Source organism: Mesocricetus auratus, unplaced genomic scaffold (assembly GCF_017639785.1).
Source record: "Mesocricetus auratus isolate SY011 unplaced genomic scaffold, BCM_Maur_2.0 Super-Scaffold_2245, whole genome shotgun sequence".
NCBI classification, from domain to species: Eukaryota; Metazoa; Chordata; class Mammalia; order Rodentia; family Cricetidae; genus Mesocricetus; species Mesocricetus auratus.
This window is the reverse complement of record NW_024429180.1, coordinates 23856732-23870247: the sequence shown is the minus strand read 5'-3', so window position 1 is coordinate 23870247 and position 13516 is coordinate 23856732. Positions and strand designations below refer to the sequence as shown.

Sequence of the window (13516 nt, the reverse complement as noted above, 5' to 3'; positions counted from 1 at the left end):
TTAAGTGTCAGATTTGAACATTCTTATTTATTCTGTGATCTTGACCAAGTCATTTAACGTATCTTTTCAAATGAAAAATAGTTTCCACTTTTCTTTCATTGGATAACCCATGTTTGTATTTGATAGTAAAATGTTATCTTCACAAGTTTTATACAAATATGTATGTGATGTCCTATTTCAAGGGCAGGCTTTTCAACTCTCTATTACCCAAAAGCAAGTCATTATATTTAGTATATATTTTCAGTACTATACTTTTGACAGTTTGAGCAGAAAGGAAGGGTCTAGTGCAGTCCCAGGCTGATCTCTATGTCCTGCTGCATAAATATGTGGCATCTTCAGCAAAGTAAGGTATCTTACCATCTAGCTCTGCTGACCAGCAACAGTCGTGGCAATTGTGGAGGTAGCGCTGGGATTGTTTAGTAACCGGTGGCTTCTGGATGCAGCTTTATCCATCCATATGTGGTGCCTCCAATCAAAGTCATTCTGTTGCTTTTAATTTTTTGATTACTTTATCAAGTATCAGGTTTCCATATGGCAATTTCCCATATCATTTTTTGTTGACCCTCCCCCCTTACATGTTTCTAACTCTTGTACTCCTTTAATCCCCCTTCTCCTTCCACATTACCTTCTTTCTACTCCTGCCCTCATGGTCCCTTTCTACTTTCCATGCCATAACATATATATATGTTAGAAGCCAGTATTTGCACATGAAAGAAAACACAGTACGAGTTACCTCAGTTAATAGTTTCCAGTACCACTCATTTTCCTGTAAATGTCATTATGTGTTTATTCCACACTTTACTATCCAGCCATGAGTTGATTGATAGCGAGGCTGATTCCATGTTCTCATTACTGTGAATAGATCACAAATACACTCGTATGTGCAAGTGTCTCTGTGGTAAGGTACACAATACTTTTGGCATGTGTCTAGGTAAGGTGGAAGTTCTATTTTTAACTGGTTTCCAAAGTGCGGCACCAGCCTGCATTCCCAACAACAATGAATATGGGTCCCCCTTCCTCTACATCCTCATCAGCATTGGATGCCACTTTTCTTCTTGACGATGACCATTCTAACTGGGGTAAGATGGAATCGCAAAGTAATTTTAATTTTATTTCCAGGATTGCTAAGGATGTTGAGCAAAAGTACGTATTGTCCAATAGTAGTAATTTTATTAGTAAAACAAGATAATTTATACCTGTCCTCATTTTTTTTTCTGTTGTTGTGATAAACACTATGACCTAAGCAACTTGGGGAGGAAAGGGTTTATTCGTCTTGTGCAGTTTCCTCATCTCAGGAAACTAGGGCAGACGCTCAGGCGAGAACCTGGAGGCAGGAACTGGAGCAGAAACTATGGAGCAGTACTGCTTACTGGCTTGCTGGCTCCGAGGTTATAGTCATCCCACTGTCTTATGTAGACCCGATCCACCTGCCGAGAGATGGCACTGCAAGCTGGACTGGAACCTCACATCAATTAACAATCCAGAACATGCCCCACAGGCCAATCTAATGGGGGCAGCTCCTCAGCTGAAATTCCTTCATCCAAACTGTCAAGCCGACAACCATGATTAGCCATCACAATATCCTGTTAGTTAGAATTCGAATTATGTGATTTTTAAACCAAAAAAATGAGATGTAATGTAAAAATCAAGTGAGATTATCAACAAGTACAGACTGGAGAGAATATTGTGGTCTTTAAGGGAAGGTGTTAAGATCTGGCTCACTGGAGAGTCTGCTGGAGATGGTGGGTTCTGGGATTGAATTAGTAATGAAAATCATTGTCTTTAGTACTTAAGTAGTCATCAGCGCCTAGTTTAAACAATACTAAATGAAGTGATCAGTTTTCAGTTGGATGTTCCTGATGTTTTTTCTTGAAATGTTTTCATTTTGGTGCTTTGGTGGCATTTCATATTCTTCTCTTCAGTATTAGGATATTATACACAGAGGTATACAATGAAAACACAGAATTGCCCATCAAATACAAATGGAATAGCAAAATCTTTACTTTTCTAGAGATGGATCATTTAAAATGTCTTTACCACCACAAAAGTAAATATTCCTTTTTACTTTTTTGAGACAAAGTGTAGTTTTCTTCCTTAAGTAATTCAGGAAAGAAGCAAGCCTTTGCTCATCTGTTTCAAGGGTTTAGCCCCCTGTAATGGAAAGATAGATTAACAAAAGAAGAGCACCACAAGCTCGTTTAACATCAATTTAATGGAACATCAGAATGAAGGTCTGTAAAAAAACTGCATTTGCATGGACAGTCATGAAAGTAATAGAGGACAAGGGCTGTGATTTAATGGCAGTAACCTGGGCAGGGGAGGGGTGGAGTGGGGGACACCTGGCCAGGCTGTTTGTTCAGATTCTTGACTGCTATTTAGATATACCCTGACTTGGGCATCTCGGAAGGAGTCGAGGAAAGAGTCAGAGAGTGATTGCCTAGGTCCTGCGGCCTGCTGGTCCTAGTGACTTCCTAGGTCCTGCGGCCTGCTGGTCCTAGTGACTTCCTAGGTCCTGCGGCCTGCTGGTTCTAGTGCTTCCTAGGTCCTGTAGCCTGCTGGTCCTAGTACTTCCTAGGTCCTAGGACCTGCTTCTAGACAGAGGGTACAAGGCAGAGATCTTACTGCTTATCTACTTTTCTTGAAAGGTGTCCTTCAGCTTCAAATAGTCTGTATTGCTACACATAATACTCCAAGTTGCCATACAACAGGCAAAGAAATAGATTTTTGTTTTTTGGTTTTTTTTTAATCTTTGGGGTTTTTTTTTTTTTTTTTTTTTTTTTTTTGGTTTTGGTTTTGGTTTTCCCTAGCGAACAGGGGCTCACTGATGGTAGGCTTTTCTGTTTTCCTGAGTTTGATGAGTGTGAGGAAAAGGTAGTACCACTTTGTTCAACAGCGAGATACATTACTTTGCTAAATCTTGAGACAAGACTGGCTGTTAACAGCTAAAACCATAATAAACTGAATATTAGTAAGATGTGATCCAGAAAATTCATATTACATTATTTGAATGATCTCTTCATGCAGTCATTTAGTAACTATTTCAGAGTTTAACTTATTCATACTTAAAGTTAGGTGTTCAAAGGGGACTGATGTGGATCTTATAAATGACTGATTGAAAATTCAATAAAACATGAACTTTGAGAAGTGTAATGACTACATGACCTAAGAATTTTAAAATATGTCAATGGTGAACGTAAAACTTAAGTACCTGGGTAATGTCAATATTAATGGAACGATGAGAGTGGGGCTAACTTGAGAGGACTAACAAACTGCCTGCCTGACACGAGAGACCCCAGGAGCTGTAACGAGTAAACCAAGTCTTATCTGAGCTTACGTACGGGGTGAGAATTAGGGTTAGTGAATAGTGTAAGCCTCTGGAGAATGCCACCAGTTATTTAAGTGAGTGTGTTGTGAGATTCACTTAAGCAATATGTGTGTATAAAAAATACAGAGTGTGATATATACATTTTTCAAAAAGCCAGTGATAGGGTTCCAAATTTTTCACTAAATGTTGACACTTTTAAAACTTGTAGTAAAGATGCATTTCACATTGACCCAGCCATGCTAGCCATTTTGAAGTGTTCAAGCATACCTCCAGAATTTTTCCATGCTATAACACTGAAGCTCCAAACTCCGTGAACAGACAAATCTACCTTCACTCTCCCTGTCCCCAAGAACCACGTTGTTTCTGTGGTTTTGATGACTTTAGATACTGCATAAGAATGGAATTATGCAGCATTAGTATTTATTTCACTTAGATACAGTCAGATTCAACCATGTTTTGATATACTTTCCTTTTTGAAGGTCCTTACTGTTATGTGCATGTGACATGTTTCTTTATTCACCTACAGTGGGCATCTGGGTTGATTAAATCTCTACAATATTTGACAGATGTTTGAAAAGAACTGCTGTCTTGATTTCTGGGGGAATTGCTTTTCTCCTTAGCAGTTGAAGGATAAGAACAAAATATACGAAAGCAAAGTATCTCAATGAAAATAGAAGCATTCTCTAGAGATAACTGTTGTCTAGAATTATTTAATATTTCATTCTTTAATCTATTATACTGATGAGGAAGAACAAATTACGGCTTCAAGCTTGCTACTGGCAAGGTTTGTCTGAGGATGAAGTACCAAACTAGTGAGGGAAGTTGGGCTATTTCAGATTATGACTTGTAGGTTCTCCTTTTTTACATAAGATATCAGTTCACATATCCAAATTAGCATGTGCAAAATTTGCCCTCAGCCTAAAGACTGTCAAATTTTCACCTTATTATTGAAATTTGAAAGTATAAATACTATTAGCTGACTTTCCACTGCTATAATAAATACTTGATATAATCAAATTATTTTAAAAAATGATTTATTTTGGCCCACGGTTTCTTAGCAGTTTTGTCCATGGTCGATTGGGCCTGTTGTTTAGGGGCCTGGTTTAATTATTACATACCATGGTGGGAGTGCATAACAGAATGAAACATCTCAGTTCATGAACCAGAGAGGGAACAGAGCCAGATCCCACAATACCTGGAGCATACCTCCTGGAGACCTCCCATGAGAGAGAACCTTAAAGGTAGAGCCAAGCTCAGGCCAGACTGTGTATATACGTGCTTCTTTGATACACACTAGAATCCTAGTGGTAACAATAAGTAAAACGAATTTTACAGTAAATACCAGTGTATATATGACATAATTTCTAACATTAACATTTCTGTTTGTTTTATGCTATACATGTATATTATATATATCTATCCCTCAGTTGCATTTAATTTTGTGAAAGAGTTCTAGTTCTTTTCTTCAGGTATTGGTAGTTTCTCCATTTTCTGCCTGAAGACTTTTCCATTGTGTGTATCCCTGTATGCATCAACTGATGGGCAATTGGCATGCTGCCATTTCAGAGACTTATAAATAAAGCTGCTATACTATTTGCACATGGATTTATGTTATACTCATATGTTCACATTTCTTTTAAGTAAATCCTTAAGTGTGGCAATCTTTGCCTCAAATTTTTATTTGATAATTTATTAAAGCTTTTATTTCCAGGCTATTTATTATATTTCATCTTTTATACCTTTGAGGTAGTTTAAATACATGCTTAAAGTCATGCTACTAATTCCAATGCACCGGTCTCTGTTGTTTGTCTGTTTTTTTAAGCACATGTCACATGTTCTTATTAACTTTATTTTTTAAAAATAGATCAAAGAGTACAATTAGGTAAGAACAGGATGAGGAGTCTATGTTTTAAGTTCCTTCTGGGCAGTACTGATGTTTCTATTTTAGGAGATTAGCCTCACTGAGCCCAAACAATATACTTTGCCCATTTGGTAGCAGTATACATTGCAGTTCTGATATTCTGACCTCTGTGGTCTAGAGAGTCATCCTGTATATGTATTGATCAGGTAGACAGACTAAGGACTTTGCATTCCACCCTTATGTAGATAGTACGGCACAGAAGGGTCTGCCCTCATGCTAAACACCATTGGAACAGACAGACAGGCCTGGGAAACCTACCAAGTCTGTTCTCCACCTCTAGATGTCCCCTCTGGCATATGTTTGGCTGTCTTCCATCTTTACCGGACCTCAGCCTTGAATCTGCCATAGTACTAATGAGATGGGAACGTGTTTGACCATTACCTTAGGCAGAATGGTAGTAAGCTCCTTTGCACACAAGAGGAAATAGACTCTATGAATGAAGAACATTTGGCCTTGAGCTCTCTGTACCCTAGAAAGAATCTTAGTTTCATTGGAAACTATTCTCTTCACTTGGCATTCACTGATGCGAATGAATTACTAACACATTTTTTACATTTCATATGGTAGAAAATACTAGAAACAAGACTTTTAAACACATGGTCAGAACTTGAAGAACATATGAAGTTTTAGATTATTATTGGTTGTTTTAGTAGTTTGGACTCCTTACCATTTGTCAACCTGAATCCCCGAGGAAGATGTAAAGTTAGAGCATAAAAACAAAAGTTAGGTCAATGGGTAGCAGAACTTAGCAAAGATACAGACAGTTAGTATTCGGGCATCTGTACTGGCCTGTCCTTGGAGTTCTGACAGGATACGCCCTCGGCTGCAGCCACTAAGAGCACCACCTGTGCACATTCACTAAATTGCCTTTTAAAAGGGCCCTGCCCACCTCCCATCCCTCTCTGTCTGTTCCCCCCCTCCCCTCTTACCTTTCTCCTCTCTCCTGCTGCTCCTGTCTCCAGAGGCTGGTCTCCCCTTCCCATTCTCCTCCCCCCTTTTTATTATTTATTTCTAAGTTTAAATTTAGATTAGAAACAAGGTTGCTTCACAAGTCAGTTCCAGATCCCTCTCCGTTTCCCTCCCCTCCTCCTGTGCCCTCCCCCTCCTTTCCCCCTTTTTAGGATTCCCTTTCCTTAATTAAAAAAAAAAAAAAAAAACCTGTGCTTGAACCCCATCGCATGGTGTCTCTCCCACTTTTTAAAAATTATAACAAAGACTCTGGTATGGTAAGTGGACACCAATAGTGAAACTGAGGAAGTCTCTAGAAAGTTATTGACTTGAAAGAATTCATGTGGTAGAAATACAAGTTCAAAGAAACTTTTCTTCCAGCAACTGATAAGTACAGGGAAACTTAACAGCGCGGGCAGCAGCTGAGAAATGGAGAGAGTTCAACAGCAGCTTGGGAGTGACTAAGAGAAATTCAGACATTTATTTGCTATGTCTCTGAGTTTTGAGACTGGTAATTAAGGAATGAAACTTTTTTTTGTTGTTTTAAAAACTGTTCAACTTGCCAGATCCAAAATGTCTTAGTGTGTGTTTTAACCACGTGGTGGCACTATACACCAACCTATCTTTAAAGCAGAACAAACAAAAATCGGCTTTAAGTTATTTGGAAAAGCTTGGTTTTGAATAGCACTGTACTAACTTGTCTTTATTTGTATTTCTTATTTCCAATCATCTGCCTACAGTGTCAAATGCTATTTTTCCTAGTAAAGTTAAGTAATTCTATAGCTATGAGAAATATGAAAAACAAAAACCTTTCTTCCATAATATATGTTCTTCAGATCAAAGATCCTTCAATTATTACACTAGTTTCATAACCGTGCCAACCAAAGCATTGAGAGATGTTAAAACCACATAACTGCAGTAAATTTAACACTGCCTCTCTCAGATAATCAGTTCATTCATGGCAGATAGAAAGTGAAAAAAGTTCTAGACCTTTAAAAAAGAAATGACTTCCTAAAATGCCAATTTTAATGGACTCTGAGATTTTCTTATGTAGTGGGTTCTGGATCTCTAATTATTTGGAATATGTAGATACTACAGGGCAAAATGTGATTCACTTTTTACTTTAACTGTGGAATTTCTACTTGTAGTAGAATTCTAGCCTACTTTGAACTGTGCTGTATTAATAAACTTCTGTGTAAGTACTTATAGATATGTTTGTTATAAATTTCCTTTGTGTGTGTACATGGATGGTTTATGAACACATGTATGTGAGGCCAGAGGGGGATGTTGGGAATCCTGCTCTATCATTCCATGAATCATTCCTTTAAGGCATAGGCCGTGACTGAACCTAGAACTAGGCTGGCGGCCAGCAAGCCCCAGCGATCCTTTTGCTTCTGCCTTTCATTCATTTAAAGTCACTGTCAGCTCTTTACATAGCTGTCTGGGGTTTCCAACTGAAGTCCTCAGTGCTTGTACAGAAAACCCTTTTGTCCGTCGAGCCATGTGCAGTGCAGCTGTTTTGCTATTGTAGAGTAAATTCAACATACTTCGTTCATTCCAAAGGAAGCAATGTGATCGCTACTATATAAGGCCTTAAGAGTCTACACTTACTAATGTTTTAAGTTCATGAGGAGGTGAGGAAACACGTCTCATGAGAGCTTTGTAACTAGGAAGGTAAAATGTGTTTTGTTAAACATAGCTTCCTTGTTTAGAACCTTGGTTACATTTCTTGAGAAAAACCCTGCAAGATTACCTAGAGGCTAATCATCAGTATCCATAGGTGATTAAGAGAGCGAATTGAATTTATATGAAAAGGAAGTGTTTCATTAATGACACTTACTTGTTTAGTATTGTGTTTCAGAGATAATACACTGTTTACTCAGATTCTTTTTATTCTGTTTGGAGGATAAGATTGGAGAAACACTTTATGATTTATTATTAAACCTCATTTCTTACCTATGCATTTAAAATCTATTGCTTTTTTTTCCCAAAACCTGTTGAAATTTTACATATAATGCAATCAGTGATTTAACAGTTAAAAGTGCCTTCATGGGGAAACATCCATGGGAAAGCTAGCATGATGTCACTTTAAGTTTGTCATCAGATAAGAAGCCTCATTTACATCTTTGTTTCATACATGCTATTCGAGGAAACAGGCTTTTAAAGTCTAACATGCCCTTTTCTTTTCCTTACATTTGTTCCTGCTTTACATCTTAAGTAAAACCTCTTTCAGTAGGTATAGAATAATTAATTGTATTTCTTTATGGAAATCAACTGTAAGCCCATCTGATTAATCAGTTTTTGAACCTGGCCAGTGGTAAACTTCACTTACTTTTGTAACATTTCCCTGGTAACTGTTTTATTCAATTTCTGCATGTCTGCTCATTTATAAGCACTACTTTCTTTCACACAAAACACAGTGTTTCTTAGCCCAGAATCGGAAAGCATATTTTTGATCATTAAAAGAATATTTGTTCCATTATTTATGGTATGTGTGCAAGTGCTCATATGTGGATTGGTCAAAGGACAACTTACAGGAGGGAATTCTCTCCTGTCAGCGTGTGGGCCTCAGGGATGGAGCTCAGGTAGTCAAGCTGGGCAGCAAGCTGCTTAATCCACTGAACCATCTCATTGGCCCCTTTTGATTGTTCTCAGCTTTAGAATTTAATCAATTTAGTAGATACGTATGTTCAGTTTAGTGGATGGATAATCTGTATAATCACTGTGAGGATAATGTCCAGACTGAGGCAGGAGAATGGTGAATTTGAGGCCAACCTAGGGCTTCGTGATGACAGTCTGTCTGAAAGCCACGTAAACAAACCAAGTGAAAATGAATACACTTAGTGTAAGTTCCTCAGTGCAAATGCTGAAAATGATAGGTTAAGAATTATGGGGAAAGTTGGCAGGAAGGTAATATTAATATCAGGTAAGGTAGAATTTAAAATTAAAACCATACAACAGAATAACAAAATGTGTTATGACAAAACATGATGTTGTAGACAAACGTTTACATAGTGAATGGCATGAGAACTTACTAGAACACAGTAAGGTTTGGGAAGTTTAATTTGCTGCTATGAGAACTGACATAGATGTGGTAGATAAAATTAGTGAGGCCTAGAGGAACTAATTCTATCAGTTTTGATATAGCAGCTGTAATGAAAGCCCATCGCCCCTAACCAGGGAAAATGTTCATTTTAAACATCGATGGAAAGTTTGCAAGACTGCTGTGTAGACTTGATCAGATAGGAAACAAGTATTTTTAGGTAGACGTTTTATAGCTCCTATTTTTATCATAAGTTACTAAAACAAAGACAAAGGATGAAGGGAATTAAACTTCTTCGACAGTTAAATACATCTTTTAGTTAAAAAAAATTTTTAAAGAAAGCAATGAAAACAAGAATTTTATGTCAGCATTCTAAAAGCATATTTAAAATAATACCAGAGAAAAATCTGTGGCCTTTTAAAAAAATCTCTTTACTATTACACAGAAAGACAGAAGTAAAGATAAGCATTCCTCGTCTGGAAAAAGGAGAAGAGCAAGGTATGGTGGGACATGCCTACAAGCCAGGCCTGCAGAAGCTCAGGCCAGGGGCAACTAGTGCTTGAGGCCAACTTAGGCTGTCTAGCAAGACTGTCTCAGAAAAGGCTGAAACCAGCACAAAACCAAAAATTAACTAGAAATAAAATATTGGAAATAAAGGTGTGTGTGTGTGTGTGTGTGTGTGTGTGTGTGTGTGTGTGTGTGTGTGTGTAACAGGCTTGAAAGGATACCAACAAAATGTAGCTTGTGAAGAAAACAGAAGTACAACCCTGACCGTTACAACAGAATCTTATAAAGAGCAGCAAGTGTCCTACTAGTTCTATTACCACCAGTTTAAGAGATGGATTAACCTGGCTGTGTTCACACTTGATTTCCATCAGAACAGTTAGGGCTATTACTCCAGAGTACTGAAAAGGGTAGAAAATTCTGAGGTAATGTAAGAGCAAAAACACAGTAAATTTATAAGCTCATTTTATTTATCTTACGGAAACAAAAGTTCAAGATAAAATGTTCACAAATGAATTCAACCATTACGTATTTATGCGTGCGTGTGTGTGTGCGTGCGTGTGTGCCTGCATGTGCGTGCCACGTGTATATGCAGCAGGTACGTGTGACAGCCAGAGGAGCCATCAGATGATATGGCAGTTCTGTAACTGAAGTTGGAGTGAGCCACAGCGAGGGTGCTGGGCCCCAAACAAAGTTCTTCTGCAAGAGCAGTAAGTGCTCTGAAAGGCTGAGCCCTCTCTCCCGCCTGAATTCTACCATTAAACCAAAATAATCGGAATGATATTTTTTGGCTCAGGACCTCCACAACCAAGTTCTCAGCACAAAGGAGATTTATTTGTCCCAGGAGGACAAAGGAGACAAAGACGGGATAGAGAATGAGAGAGAAGGGGACAGGAACAAGGGAGAGGGGGCAGGGATATCTGTCTCTAAAGGGACAAAGGAGTACCTCTGGATAGAGAGGAGGGGTATAGCACCTAGGCAAATGATGGTTTATAAAGGTAAAAGGGGAAAGCCTGTGATAGGCTGAGGTGTTTAATTTTGATTGGGCATTTTTAGGTAGGTGAGCCAAAGGGGGCTTTTGATTGCTGACTTGAATATTTTGATAACTGGATCTTGGTAGTAAACCTCAGGAGGAGGAAGTGGCCGAGTAAGAGACTAGACCCTGGAGGTTAGCTTTAGGAATGGAATCTAACTGCTGTTACCAAGGCAGAAGTGTTGGGGAATATTGTTTTAAGGTGTGTGACTTTTGTTTATGGTGCATTTGTTTAACTCTGTGAAGCTGTGATTCTTTGTCTAAAACACCTGATGGTCTAACAAAGAGCTAAACAGTCAATATGGAGGCAGGCAGAAGAATAGGCCGGGCTGACAGGCAGAGGGTGTAATCAATAGCAGAACTGAGGGAACCGAGGAGCAGTGAGAAAACAAGGAGAGGAGGATGCTAGGGCCAGCTGCCCAGTTGGCCACAGGGTAAGAGTGAAAGCAAGATATGCAGAAGAAAGATAAAAGACCCGAGGGAAAAGATAGATGGGATAGTTTAGTTTAAGAAAAGCTGGTGTTGGTGGCGCACGCCTTTAACCCCAGCACTCGGAGGCAGAGGCAGGCAGATCTCTGTGAGTTCCAGGACAGCTTCCAAAACAATGAAGAGCAACCCTGTCTTGAAAAACCAAAAAGAAAGGAAGGAAGGGAGGGAGGGAAGTAGGAAGGAAGGAAGGGAGGGAAGGAGGGAGGGAGGGAGGGAGGAAGGAGGGAGGGAGGAAGGAGGGAGGGAGGGAGGAAGGAAGGAGGGAGGGAGGAAGGACGGAGGGAGGGAGGGAAAGCTGGGTAGAAACAAGCCAAGCTAAGGCTGGATGTTCCTAGCTAAGAATAAGTCTCTGAGTGTGATTTATTTGGGAGCTGGGTTGTGGGCACCTCAAGTAGCCAAACAAGTAAAACATCACACAACAGAATGATGCCCTGTGTTGAGGCCAATTTGGTTTTCCTTTCATTGTTGCTGCCTTTTAAGCTAGGGCCAGCCATCCTATTCAGCACCTGTGCCTCCATCACTGACAGTGACAAGAGCTGAAGCCTGAGGGAATTCTGTTCCCTCAAGCACCAACTCTTTCAAAGCTTCTAAAGAAACTTACTTAAATCTCTGTCCCTCTGGAGAACTCAGGATTCAAAGGCTGAGGGAGAATCCTGCTTCCCACAGAGGCTGAATAGCAAGCAGCTCACCTCTTCAAGTCTCCCAAGAAATCCTCGTGCTTTTTCTTGGCCCTGCTTAGAAACCCTTCTCCACCTGGCTACTCCCTACAAATTCCTGTCAGCTAGTTGCTGACCCAGCATCCAGACTGCAGGTGAAGTTTATTTAATTAAAGTTCCAGAGCATAAGCAAAAGTAACACACCTTAAAACAATATTCTACAATACAGAGGGAATGAGGGAGAAGGGAAAGACCCGACAAAGCCATGTTTGCCATGCGCAAGCTGGGTAGAGTCCCTTCAGTAACAGTTGTTTGTATGGTTAAAGTATATCCCGAACAGAGGGTAATGTGTTGTTAGTTTGAAGGAGAATAGCTGTGTGAGCACGTTAGTATCTGTAGCAACTGATGGCAGTGTTTGGCTTTTGAACTCGATGAGTCCCCCGCCTTCTTTTTGAATGCAGCATTCTCCCCATGTGTGTCTCTAGCAAGGAAAGTAATGGACTCAATGAAGAAAATGTAAAATCTGGTGGGACAATGGCTCAGCTGTTCCCACACTTGCTGTGCAAGCAAGAAAACCAGAATCCTTATCCCCAGAACCTGTGTACGTGCCAGGTGGGTGTGGCCAACGAAGCATGAGACAGGTTTCCCCAGCAAACTGACTGGAGTCTGTGTGTCCATTAGCTGTGGGCTTAATTAAGAGATCCCACCTCAAAAGATTAAAGGGAAAGAACAGTCAAGGGTGATTCCCAACAATAGCCTGCAGCCTCCTTACCAGTGTGCATGCACCCACACACCTTCAGACATGCATACACGCATGCATTCTTACCACACTGACATACGCAAAGAAGGAAGAAACGCCACGAAATCACATTGTTGAGCATGGCAGTACCAGGTCTTAGAAAATCCCAAAACTCTAAAAGTATTGTTCAATGATTAACATATTAAGCAAGAGCAGATATTATATGCCAGTTTTTTTCTTGGTCATCTGGGAGATCCAGAGGAAAGAAATACAATACAGAACTAAGTGTGGGTAGCTAATTTTAGATGATGGGTGTGAGAAATAAGTATTGTAGGATTTCCAAGGAAAGTATGAAAGAGAACATGGATGTAGTTAGGGGAGTGTGGGAAGTGATAGACCAACCAAGAATTCAATGTAAACCTTAAAACTTACATAGACAGCTAAGTGTGGGGCTGGCATGTAAACAGATAAATGTCAGTGCGACAAAATTTGTCCTTACGTTTCATATAACAGAGCAAAACTAATTCCATGTAAGTTAAAAATGTTAGAAGAAGAAAACCACAATTATTTTAATAGTCTCTGCGGTTTTTAACTTACAGTCAACATATTTTTAGGAAATCCGAGAAAGAAATTGTTTCCATTTATAACCGGAGTTTAGGACTTCTTTCTTTTTTAAATACAAGAAGGAAATTCGGAAAGCTTACCAGTTCTTGTGAGTGTTACCATTTGAAATTAAATCTGCTAAGTTCTTAGAATTTATATTCACAGCCAGGCGTTGGTGGCGAACGCCTTTAACCCCAGCACTCGAGAGGCAGAGGCAGGCAGATCTCTGAGTTCCAGGCCAGCCAGATCTATAGA

General features: G+C 39.5%; 1 protein-coding gene across 3 annotated transcripts in view; it reads left to right on the top strand.

Moving 5' to 3' along the window:
- The window catches only part of Pibf1 (progesterone immunomodulatory binding factor 1), a 158530-nt gene that overhangs the window by 10534 nt on the left and 134480 nt on the right, over window positions 1-13516 (top strand). The gene's annotated exons all lie outside the window — the stretch shown is intronic.